At 35.2% G+C, this 12,016-nt stretch overlaps 1 long non-coding RNA gene across 4 annotated transcripts; it reads left to right on the top strand.

Annotated features, from left to right (window-relative positions):
• Positions 1 to 423: 423 nt before the first annotated feature.
• Positions 424 to 11,701, top strand: LOC138111751 (uncharacterized). 4 transcript variants are annotated; one of them, XR_011151442.1, is made up of 6 exons: positions 424 to 447; positions 1,437 to 1,512; positions 4,363 to 4,487; positions 8,133 to 8,222; positions 8,869 to 8,940; positions 10,155 to 11,701. It is a non-coding gene; the product is annotated as an uncharacterized lncRNA (long non-coding RNA). The 4 variants fall into 4 exon arrangements; XR_011151441.1 differs by lacking the exons at positions 424 to 447; positions 1,437 to 1,512 and having other exon boundaries at positions 3,681 to 4,487; XR_011151440.1 differs by lacking the exons at positions 424 to 447; positions 1,437 to 1,512; positions 4,363 to 4,487 and adding an exon at positions 4,854 to 7,056.
• Positions 11,702 to 12,016: the final 315 nt, after the last annotated feature.

Here is a 12,016-nt window from a genome sequence, read left to right on the forward strand (position 1 = left end):
TAGGAAAGAAAATAATGAGAATGCTTAGCAAATCCCTATGATATTCAAATGTGCTTTTCACTTGAGTATGCAAAAGATGTCAATTTAAAATACAGACTGAAGCTTTAGATGACTCCAAAAAAACTTTCTTGTTCTAGAGAAAATCTAACACCAGCAGCCTTAAGATTCAAAATACTTTGGCTTGCATTATGCTTTAAAAATTAATTAAACTTAGAAACAGAAAACACTGCTAGCTTTCTGGCCTGAACCTTGATGTACAACTCAATTCAGACCTAACTGCAGATCTACAAGAAGTATATTCATCATCATGTGCTAGGACTTCTGTTGTTTGTGTTGGTTTGTTTCATTCCTGACAATTACATAAATCATGGGAGGGCAGGGGGAGGAAGACCGATTTATAAGGTTCTCACTTTATTTTCAAACAGGTTTTGAAGAATATAGACATAGGTAAGTAGACATATCTAGTGACCCTACATTCATCTAACGTAAATAATTCCATGTTCCTATATCTTTCACCATATATAAACTCAATGAGGTATAGACACCTTTCCTTGTCTTGCCTTTATGTAGTTTTCCTAATAGCAGGCAGTCTTATAGCCAGAAGATTTCTAAAAGGATTCAACATGAGCATAACTTTTTGCTTCTCAAAGTTTTAGTCAGCTCATTCAAAATAAGAGGAAATTAATATTTTGCCAATGGCTACTCATTCATCATCTGTTTACTCAAATGAAAATATTGCTTCAACATATTGAAAAAGTTGCTCATTTTCTACTACAGTATTTATACAAGCCTCTTTTTTACTACTCATCTTAAATTTTCTTCAAGTTCTGTTCAAGTCTCCTTAACTATGATTAAATATGTACTTTGAAAATATATCAAGGATTTGATCATATTCTAAAGTACAGCCAAGAGAGAGAAGGTGTCTCCTGCTTTGTGATAAAAAACTAAACCTTTCCTAAAATCCCATTGTATGCCATTGCAGAATTGTGTGCATATTTAGATGTAGAGTACCACAGATATTCTGGAAAAGTAACTCACAAGATTTCTGATTTTCAGATATTTTAAAAACCTATGTCTTTGAAAAAATTAATCTTCTTTCAATTCAAACATTCTTAAATTTGCAAAAACATCCCATTTTCTAGGTGCAAAATTGGATCTAAGGGCAGAACACAAATTATAGTGGTGATGAAGTTACAGTTCAGACTGCAAACACAAATTCTCACGGCTACTCACATAATGTAGAAGGCAGAAGAAATGTTAAATGTAAAGTCACAATTCCTACTACTTATGGTACTTGTATAAATTTTCTTTCCAAATTGCTTTGTAGAATGTTATACTTTCATGCAGACTTCTCTTCCTCAATAATTTGATTTGAGCTAGATTAATGCCCTTCTATTTCTCTTGCTGATGCTCTCTATCACCTATCCTGCATTCAGTGTCAGGACCCTACTTTAGATGACTATAACCTCTGAAAATCCTGTTGCACTCTAGACAGAGGAAAAGAAGAGCAAGGTAAGATTTTATAGCAGTTTTCCTGAAATACTGTTGGTGCAGACCCTCAACACTCAAGCTGGATAGCTCAGCGCTACCAGAGACAAAAGAGTCAGGAAGGCTCTCCCGTACAGCATTCCACGGACGCGGCTTATTACATTCCACCACAAAGGAAACCACAAAGGGTGAAAAGAGAGTGGAGCACGCAGTGTCCAGGGTTTATGTACGGGAGTGGAGGGAGCATCAGAGATCAATGATCTGAGGGCACGGGGGCGGAGCACAGGTGGGACTAGGGAAAGGGAGTCAGTGGGGAAGCTCTGGGGGCATGCAGGGTCACAAGCCAGTCAGACAGACCGAGTCTGCATAGCCTCGCCTGACGGGAGAGGCTTCTCCTTTCGCTCTGTAAACCTGGGGGTGCTTTTAAACCATGGTATTGGTCCACCAGCGGGCCTCTGCTATTTCGGGGCTCCCTGTCCACTCAACCATCACAATGGCTGGCTCAGTCACCTCAACAATAGAATATAATTTCATACCTACTTCCTGATTTTGCTGTGGCAAGATTAAATTAGATAAAATTTGAGCCAAAAAAAATTATTTGAGGCAAAAAATAGTTTTGGCTTTGGAAATGCTTTTTTAGTCATATTCTTATCCCTTTCCTTGAAATTAGTTACTAGCCAATACCACAGTGCCAAAAATCTTGTAAAAGTGCTTTACAAAGTAAGCTTTCATCCTAGTTTTGTCTGTCAAAGCAACAAGTGCGATTTGATTTTTTTTTTTTTAAAGTAGACATCAATCTATATCTGAAAATAGCCCCCTGTAGTTCATCATCCAGTGGTTGTTTTTAGAAGATTCTTAGTCCTTTTTTCAGTTTTGTTCACTATTTTTTTTTTATCCCAGTATAAGAAGAGAGTTGAGAAGATTAGATGTGCTTGACTATCCATAATAAAAATACCCAGAAAAAAACCTCAATGAAATTTTATTGTTTTACCAAATAATAGTCTCCTTGTAACTGCAAAAGGGACATCATTCTCACTTATTGAGAGAACAGAGCAGAATTTGGTTTTCTGACATTACTGGTAGACATCATCATCCCTTAGCAATCAGCTGCCTTGGGCTAAATGACTTTTGTTTAGTTTCTGCTTCCTCGATCATCCTGGCTTTCCAGAAAAAAAATTACTCAAGACTGAAAAGATAATCAGGAAATTTTTACTGAAAATCATACATTTTCATTAATTCTGTAAATTAAAAATTTCTTATTAATTTAACTGTTAGATAAAGTGTAAGATTTTCTTCGGCTAGTACTAGCATACATGTTTAAACTAAGGAAGGTGTAATCATCTTCTACATATTGGCAAAGAAGTAAGGATGTAGAGAAAGAAAAATAGCACCAAATGGAATTGACTGTAGATGTCTATGAAAGATATGGATTCAGGACTTTGGGATATAGTTATAAAATGAGTGACTGAATAATATCCTTCATATTTTTTGAAATACTCATTTCAAATCCCTTCTTAAGTCTTGTTCCTATATTGAGCAAATGAGTTCCTCTAATCATTTGAGAGTTGCTTTTCACTGGCACTAACTGATCAAGTGCAGGCTGATGTATGTAAATGAATACTTTTATAGAATGTATACTGCTGTGTGGAAATTTATTACATATATATGTGATGACAATTTTTGATTTATCTGTAAGTTAAGAAAAAAAAAAAAGAAAAGCGCTGTGCACTTTGAGGAGTAATAGGTTCACAAAGGTATCTTCATTTTGACTAGAGTACTGTTCATAAACTCAGAAAGATTGGCCCCCAAACCTGTAAAAAGGCAAAAAGTTAACTATATATTTTTGGGGTTTTTCTTAACCTAAAGCTTAGCACCACTGGAATAATTTTTGGAATTTCAGAGTAAGATTAATAACATCCAGGAGGTGCAACACACCTTTGGGTAAATTGTTGCCATAAACTTCATGGGTACTTCTTGCTGGAGTGCCACACTCAGGCTAGTCTCAGTTCTCAAGGACAGCAACCACAGATGGATTCAAATGAGAAGGAGGACTTGTCATCAAGGGGTCTCAAAATGAAGTGCTCCTGAACTACTGCTGGGAGGCTGTTCAGAGCTGATGTTAATTTCATTCAGTAATTTTCCTTCTGCAAGGAGTGTACTAAGAAGGCAATCAAGAAAAGAGCCTCCATTGTATCTAGTGGTGAAACAAGCAGTTAATGATTATTATAAACTTATTATAAAATAATTACCTATTTTATTCTCCATACAGGTAATCAGTAAGAAATAGGATATTTTCGTGTTTACTGAACAAAATATGTCTCATGGACAGAAAAGTGCTTGTTTTCTTTGCTTTCATAAAGGTGATGTTATGAAACCTACACAGGTCCTTTACTGAGATCCCTGAACTGAATGTTTTCTGATGTTCAAAATAACTTTCATCCATCCTGATTAAAAAAAAAAAAAAAAAAAAAGAAAAATTCTGCTTACTTCACTTCAGTTACTTCAACACCGGCTACTGCTATTTTCAGAGAAACGGTTTGCTGAAACATTAAGAAGGATATCTTTCAACCTCTTCCAAACATTTCAGTGTGTCAGGAACTCTGGACTGATTTTATTTTAAATTGCCCTTCCCTCTGAGAGTGAAAAGAGGTTGTTACAGACCTCCTTTAGCTTTAATTTTTTTTACTACACCAATATGTTATAATGTAACAGGTATTTACCATTTCCTACTCTGTTCATATATTCAAATGTTTCATAACAGTTTTGTCCATATGATCTTTATAAGGTTAGAAGAAGGAGAAAGCTACCGTGGAAATAATTCCCAGTGTAACTCCTCCATATTTCTGTTACTTCCCAAAAACACCCCTCATTCAGTCTGCTGGTGAACTCTAGCCTGCTTTGGAGCCAGATGGATGCCAGTTGCCAACACTGCTATCAAAGGATGACTCAAGAAGACTTGGTCTGAACAACATAACTGGAAAATTCTGGTTTTAAAAAAAGTAAGCCTTAACAGGAAACACTTCGTTTTCAGTGGATTATACAGAGGTCAGACTTATTTTGCAAAATGAAGAAAAATTGAATTCGACTTTATTATATTGATTTTTTCCTTAATTAAAAATGAGCATGGAGAAAAAAGTGTTCAGCTTTATACATTTTCACATGAAAAAGCCTTTATATTTTCATATTTTAATGTATATTTCATGTTAATAGAAAATAGAGTTTAAAATAAAATAAATTTTTGTCAAAATTGCATAATTTTAAATTAAAATACACAATTTCAAAAGGCAAAAATGCTGAAGATACATGGTAAACTAATTTTCATTTTATATTATATTTAGCATTAAAATTTAATTATTTGGATTTTGAAGAGGGAGCTACCTATTGTTTTCTCTCTTTAAAATAAAATGTTGTTTGCATTAGTTACTCCCAGTTTGGGGGAGTTTATTAGGCATTGCTGACAGAAATATAACAATTAATTTTGCCTTTTTAAATAATACTTTTCTATTAAGTCTCATTTTATTGTTTATTCACGTCTGGAAGTTTTTTAGACAGTCTGGTGAACTCCGTTGCCTCATATCTGTTAAAATCCAACTACTTGTTTACCCATTAAATTTTAGGCCATGATTTCCTTGAAAACTGATAAACACAATTATATTATGAACAGGACCTTCCTCAAAAGATATCAGAGCAGATAATCCTTAAAAAGAAATAGATAAAAAGAAAACCCAGCATTATTCATAGAGATATGATTACTTTCCAGTTCTGTTAGTGCAAGTCTAAATTTAGGGTTTCTTGAATCTCATTAAATAGTCACAATTATTTAAAATTTCATTATTTAATACATTTACATAGCTATAGTTTCATTGGGTTGGTAGAAGCTGAGGGTTTTTTTTAAAAGGTTAATTTTTATTCTAATTCTTGAAGTCACTGCCAATTGTTTTTGGAAAATATTCATTACTGGGTTTTTTTAAATGCTAGAAGTAACACACACAAAGCATGAAAAGATATTTATTCATTCAAAATGACTAAATATATGCAACCTGAAAAATAGTTTTGAAGCTTCCTTTTTATTCAGTATTCTATATTATTTTTTTATTCCATGTGTTAAAATGTGCTCATAAATATTAGTTATATTGATTTTTGTCTTTTATTTAATATCTTCTAGTAGTCAATTACACTTACTGTAATTTGTAAGAGTACAAGCTATACACTGTATGTATAAGAAATATATGTCCAAAGGGTTGGTAAGCTACAAAAGAGCATTGTGAAAAAAAAAACAAAAACAAAAAACAACTCTCATCTAGCCTTGCCTTTGCCAGATATTTACAATTTAGAAAGATTTTCCTCTATAAAAGATTGTAGGAGAAGTGATTTCACAGATAGAAATAAAACTATATAATGATTATGTTTGATTTCTTCTTCCAAAATAGTAAAATAAAGAGTGTCTTTGGTAAGAGCTCACAGAACTATTTCTAAAAATAATCTAATGGCATAATTTAAACATTGATTTTTTTATGGCCTGCATCTTATAAGGACAAGGAATATTTTGCTCTTTAAATGATTTTTTGCTCTTTGGGTGTAAATACTTCGTGTCTGTGCACTGAAGCACTGCAAAACTTATAGTTGGAAAATTTGTATCGGCAAATATTACAAGGTTATTGGATGTCTAGGACACAATGAACACATGCACCTAGGGAAATGTAGGCAGGTAGCTCTAATTAATCCTCATTACTGGAAGCAGATTGTGGCATAAGAGATACCTAAGAACAGGGCAAACCAGATCCAGCTCTTCTAGAAGAAGAAGAGGTGCTTTGCCAGTGGGAGATTAAATTAAACTCTTGACAATAAGGTGTGGTGGGTTGACCTTGACTGGACACCAGATACCCACCAATCAATTCTGTCACTCCCCTTGCCAGCTGGACAGGGAAGAAAACAATACGACAGAAAATAACTCAGAGGTTGAGACAAGACGGTTTACTACAGCAAAAGTGAAAGTTCACACATGCACAAGCAAAGAGGGAAACAAAAAGGGCTATTACCTCCTTCCCATCAGCAAGCAATGTTCAGCCACCTCCTGGAAAGGAGCATCTACTCCAGAAAACAAACATCACAAACACTACCACCTCGCCTTTCCTTAGCTTTTATATCTGAATCAACAGCACATGTTATGGACTAGCCCCTTTATTTGGGTCAGCTGGCCTAGGCGTGTCCCCTCCCAGGATTCTTACCCACTCCCAGCAGCTTGATGGGGGTGGGAACGTTAGAGGAACAGCCCTGATGCTGTGCCAGCACCACCCATCTGTAGCCAAAACCCCTTTTATCAACACCTGTGCAGCTACCAATGCAAAGCACAGCACTGTGAGAGCGGTATGGGAAAATGAACTCCAGCTCAGCCAGACCTAATATGTGTTTGAGGATAAAATGGGCATGGACTGAGACTTCTCTAGAACACCTGGAGGCAGTGAAGGAGTAAAAAGAATATGAATGGTGTGTGTCAGAAAGAACTTGTCATTTTATTAGTTTTATGTGGTGAAGGTGGCGATTTTGAAGAAAGGGGCCTGTGAGCAGGTGATAATTTTTTTTTATTTTATCTAGATTTCTTATTAGTGTCAATTCTCAAGACAATTTTACAAATTTCATTCTGGTGTCTTTTCCTAATTCTTGTGTGGGTATTGCCTATATAATATCTGTCTTGTAAAAGATGTTATTTGAGACAGATGTGTTGATCTAGAATTGAAAAAAGAGAATTATTATTATTTCCTGATTTTTTTTAATTGATTCTTCACTTCTGCCAAGTTGAGAAGTAAATAAACTTTAAGCTGTTTTCTTCTCTCTTGGCTATATACCACCAATGGAAAGGATATGGGATTTTCCTTCAGAAAGTGACAAAAGGGAAATATAATTTATGTATAAAACATATAGTTTTAAAGTAACTCTGTTTATATATGCAATACTTTATATGTTTTTTCCTGTTTTGGTCTCAGAAGCAGGTGTCTAGCAAACTGATATTTGAAACAAAGATTTAAGTGTCTGATATTCCATGGAAAAATGTAGTGTGTATATTTCTGAAGTACCTGAGCTGACTTTTTGTCAACTTAGTTTTTAAGTTCTGAGGAGACATGCATGCATGCTTCTGTCCTTCTTCTTCCTCTCCTGTTAATTGTAGCAAATTTTCTTTGATAAAGTCTGTGAACTGCAGATGTTTGTAATAAGGAAAGTATGGCCAAGATTTACTTTTTAAATTTAAAATCTTATCTTCATAACATCACTTGAGAAATTTAAAAAATAAAACTGAACCCAAAATCTACTAAGGGAGAAAGTAGTCTAAATGTATTTTTAAACTTAGCTTGAGTTTTGTTGTTGGACTCACACTGTCAAACCAGTTAAATGAATTTAAAAAATTTAGTTGTAGATTAATCTACCACTGAGGTCTAATCTATGTAAGGTGTCAAAAGCAGTTAATCTTCTTCTTTCTAACCCATCAATTGTGCCAAACACTAGACCAACCCTTGTAGGCTTCAGCATTTAAAAAGGTATAGAACTATTTTTGTTGGTGTGGAAAAAATGGATAAAATGGTGTTTGTGTCATGCTTAGTTCACTGGTGACACCAAATATAAGCCAGGATATCTTTGCTATCTTTCAGAAAGAAAACCTCAACCTGCTTTCCTTTTTGCTGTGTTGTTGATTCCTTTAGCAAAGTTGGATCTTTCATCTCTGCCAGCGTGTTTGAAAGGTCAGAGTTCATACTGGCAAGGCTACAAACATACACTTCTGTAACTGAACACAGAGCACCATGTCAAGCATATGACATCAAAGTAATGTTTTTTCAAAGGAGGGAAGGGCTTTCTCTCATAGACCCCTGATTTATCTCAGTGGTACAGCTATACTAGCTCCCTTGGGATTCCAGACAGCATTCCTATTATCCAGACAGCTTGTACAGCCTTGTTAATGCGCTTCTGTTGGTTTTAGCTGTCACCAAATTGGTGATGTGTAAGTTGCAGAGATTTCACAATAAATTCTAAATGTGAATATTTATATAAATACTTTTTTCCCCTCTTTAACATAAACACAGATTCTCCCCTGAGTAATCACCACTGGCTCTGCTCAGACTGCAGATTCTAACAACAGTAAAGGATTCCCCCCCAGATATGCCTCTCAAGAAATTTGTGTCCCTCCCCTTTATTTGCTTAGGTAGAAAAAATATTTTGTAACTCCATTTAGAGCCTGATACAGCATGGATTTTTTGTGATCACCCATGTTCTCGTGCCATCATCTATATAATAAGGAAAAATTGTGAACACAAGAAACAAACTATCTGCAACTCAGACAGTGTTAAGCCATATTCTTGTGGGTTTTCTTTCCTATTTTACCTATGATAGGTGTGACATCATTAAAGAGATTCTCCTGAATATGTTAAAATGAGCATGACTACTCGAGAATTACAGTTGCAGGTGAGTGTTCTGCTCCTATTTCCTACTTCTGCATGCTTGAGAAGAAGAAACTGGAAGATAACAATATCTGTCATTTTGATAGTATGTGTGTCCCAAGAATCCACTGAAGAGGAGCAATATTTAATTAGTTTTACTCACTCCTTCCATTTTGTTTCTATTTTGGCATGCCTCTCTAATTATTCAGAACTTTGTTTCTTCAGGCTTGCTCTCTAGAAAGAAAGTTAAATTAATTAAACACCAGGTATCTTTAGTCTTCAATCGTCTATAGATTAATAGAGCAGAATGGATTTTAAACTGAACAGGCATCCCACATTTCCACTTGGTCAAACACTGAGAATTTGTCTAGCAAGCTGTTAGAAAAAAAAAGCAGTCACAAGATTTTCATTCTGTGCTGATGGCTCTTGGCCAGTACCTTCCTTCTGACTACAAAGAAAGGTCTCTGTGACCATTTCTGGCAATTCTTACCCTTTTCACATCAGAAAAGGATGTTCCTATCCTCAAATCTCAGAAGCTGACTGTAAAGACTTGCCCCAAGTCTCTGCAAACCCCCTCTTACTGACATTAGCTGTGGGAGAAATGTAGCTGCCAGAAGTACCTGAAGCTGCTCACTCAAAAATTCCTACACTCCTCCTTCTAAATAAATACATATATAAAATCATATATGAGGTAAAACTGCTTTAGATATTGGGACATTGTAAATATAAGAAACATTGTATTTAAATTTCACAGTACAAATAGCACCATTTATTTCATCCCATATTTCTCTTGTGGCCCTTGGCAAGACATAAGCACTTACTGAATAATCATTCGTTATTGTCCACCACTCATCAACAGTAAGTCCATAAATTTAAGACTTCACGATTATTTCCCATTCATTTTCATATAAACACCACATGTCAGACTTGGAAAACTGAACAGTTTGATAATCTGTGTAAAGAATTCTCAGCCATACATTACATGTTTTAATCTAATGCTTGTCCCTGAAAAAGTGATGTATTCTGTTTTGGATGTGGACATTTCATCACAAGTAGGAGGATCCTCTGGAGGCAGCAATTCAGAAAATTACTTTGATCTTCAGAGCTGTTAATCTGACAAACATGAAACTCAATTTTAAAAGCTTTTCTGAAATGGTTCAACATTCTTGCAACCTTTGGGTGCCTACTTCACCTTTACATGCTCATACACAGTAATTCTTTCCCTGTGATTCAAAATAGGTGATGGTTACTGATCTTCAAGGAGCCTCTTCACTACTAGTATCTTCAGCTCGGGTGGCCTATAGTTTTTATATGAAATTACAATGTCTTCTACAAAGGAAAGGAAGAACTGAGGGTGAGAAGGGAAGGCTACCACTGACGTCGAGCATTTTTTCCTACCTGACCACCCACCACAACTCAGCTACAGATTTTCAAAGGGTGATAAAAAACAATTTGGAAACATTTAACTGCAGAAGAAGCCACTCCATATTCATGGGCCAGGGGATCTATTTTGTGTAATTAACGTGTGAGAGAAACACTGGTTTAAGAGACAGATACACCTGAATGACACAGAAGCTGTTACCTCCCCTAATAAAAGGTAATTTATTGAAAGTTTGTGTCAGCTCCTTTGTGCTTTAAGTGCAGGCTTAAATTTCATCTGGAGAATGAATTATGTGGGGAGGATTTATAATGAGGTTTTGGGTTTTATTTCTTCCCACTGTACATAATATAACTAAGTACCTTTTGGCTGAGGATCAGTCCTGATATGTTGTTCTCTACACAGTGTGGAAATGCAAAGAAAAATGTAATTTAGAATAACTGATTTTTTATAAAGATATCTCTCATCAGTTTGCTGAAGCAAATCTGAACAGATTTTGGTGCTGTCATTTACAAGATACCACTACCCTTTGCTTGTGCTTCCAGGAGTTTTCAGTACCCTGACTATTGATTTGCAAAACATGTCTTATAGAAACTGCTAAATGTTTAGCATAAGAATAGAAAAGGCTGCTACAACAGTAGAGAAGGTAGTCAATACTAATGCAAGATAGTACTTGTGTGGAGGGCAGACTTTAGCCTGTTTAGAGGCCTGGTTGACAGAGTTTCTTGGGAGGTTGTACTGAAAGGAGACAAAGGAGTCCAAGAAAGCTGGATATTCTTCAAGAAGAAAATCTTAAAAATGTGGGAGCAGGCTGTCCCCATGTACCAAAATGGATGGCCTGTTGGGGATCTGTCAGCCTGGAAAAAAAGAAGAATTTATCAGCCTTGAAAGAAGGAGAAGGCAACTCAGGAGGACTGTGAGAATATTGAGGTTACACAAGGAGAAAACTCGAAGGGCCAAAGCCAAACTATAGCTTAACCAGCCTTCCTTCCCTCCTTCCCTCCTTCCCTCCTTCCCTCCTTCCTTCCTTCCTAGAGCACCCGAAAAATCCATTACTTTTTCTTTACAAGTTAATATAGTAACTGTGGCATCATTTTTGCTGTGCTTTGCTGCTTGCATTAAACCCTTGAAAACAAGAATAGAGTACTATTTCAGTAGTACGTACATTACTAATTTCTTTACATTTTTATGTATGTTAGTCTTTAGCTAAGCAGAATCCAGTCATGTTTTGTAAAATATGTCTATATGTGTTTATATCTAGCTGTAAAACCATTAAAATATTAGTTGTTAATTGCATCTTAGTTCCTATATCTCTCAGCCAAAGCTCTTTCTTTTTTTCCCTTTATCTTTTATTATTCAAATAGGCATTATTTTTAATTACATATTTTTAAATGATTGCCATTTTTAAAGTAACTCCAAAAGCATGAGTTTATAAAATATTTTATTTTCTTTATACTTGATTGTGGAGAAGTAGAATCATTGTTAACTTTAGACACAAATAATGATATCTAAAAAAATAGAGCAAATAAAATGATACAAGAAATTGTCTTGAGTTTCTCATTTATTAAGTAGGGGACAATGGGAAGACTTAAATTACATTAGGATAGACAAAAAGCTTACTTTATCTTCAGGTCACACAGGGAATACCCACAAATGCAAGTAAATATGACACTGTATAATTAATAACTTGCAAAGCTAGCTACAGAATTCTGTTTCTGTGGAA

The sequence above is a fragment of the Aphelocoma coerulescens genome, chromosome 5 (assembly GCF_041296385.1).
Source record: "Aphelocoma coerulescens isolate FSJ_1873_10779 chromosome 5, UR_Acoe_1.0, whole genome shotgun sequence".
Classification (NCBI taxonomy): Eukaryota; Metazoa; Chordata; class Aves; order Passeriformes; family Corvidae; genus Aphelocoma; species Aphelocoma coerulescens.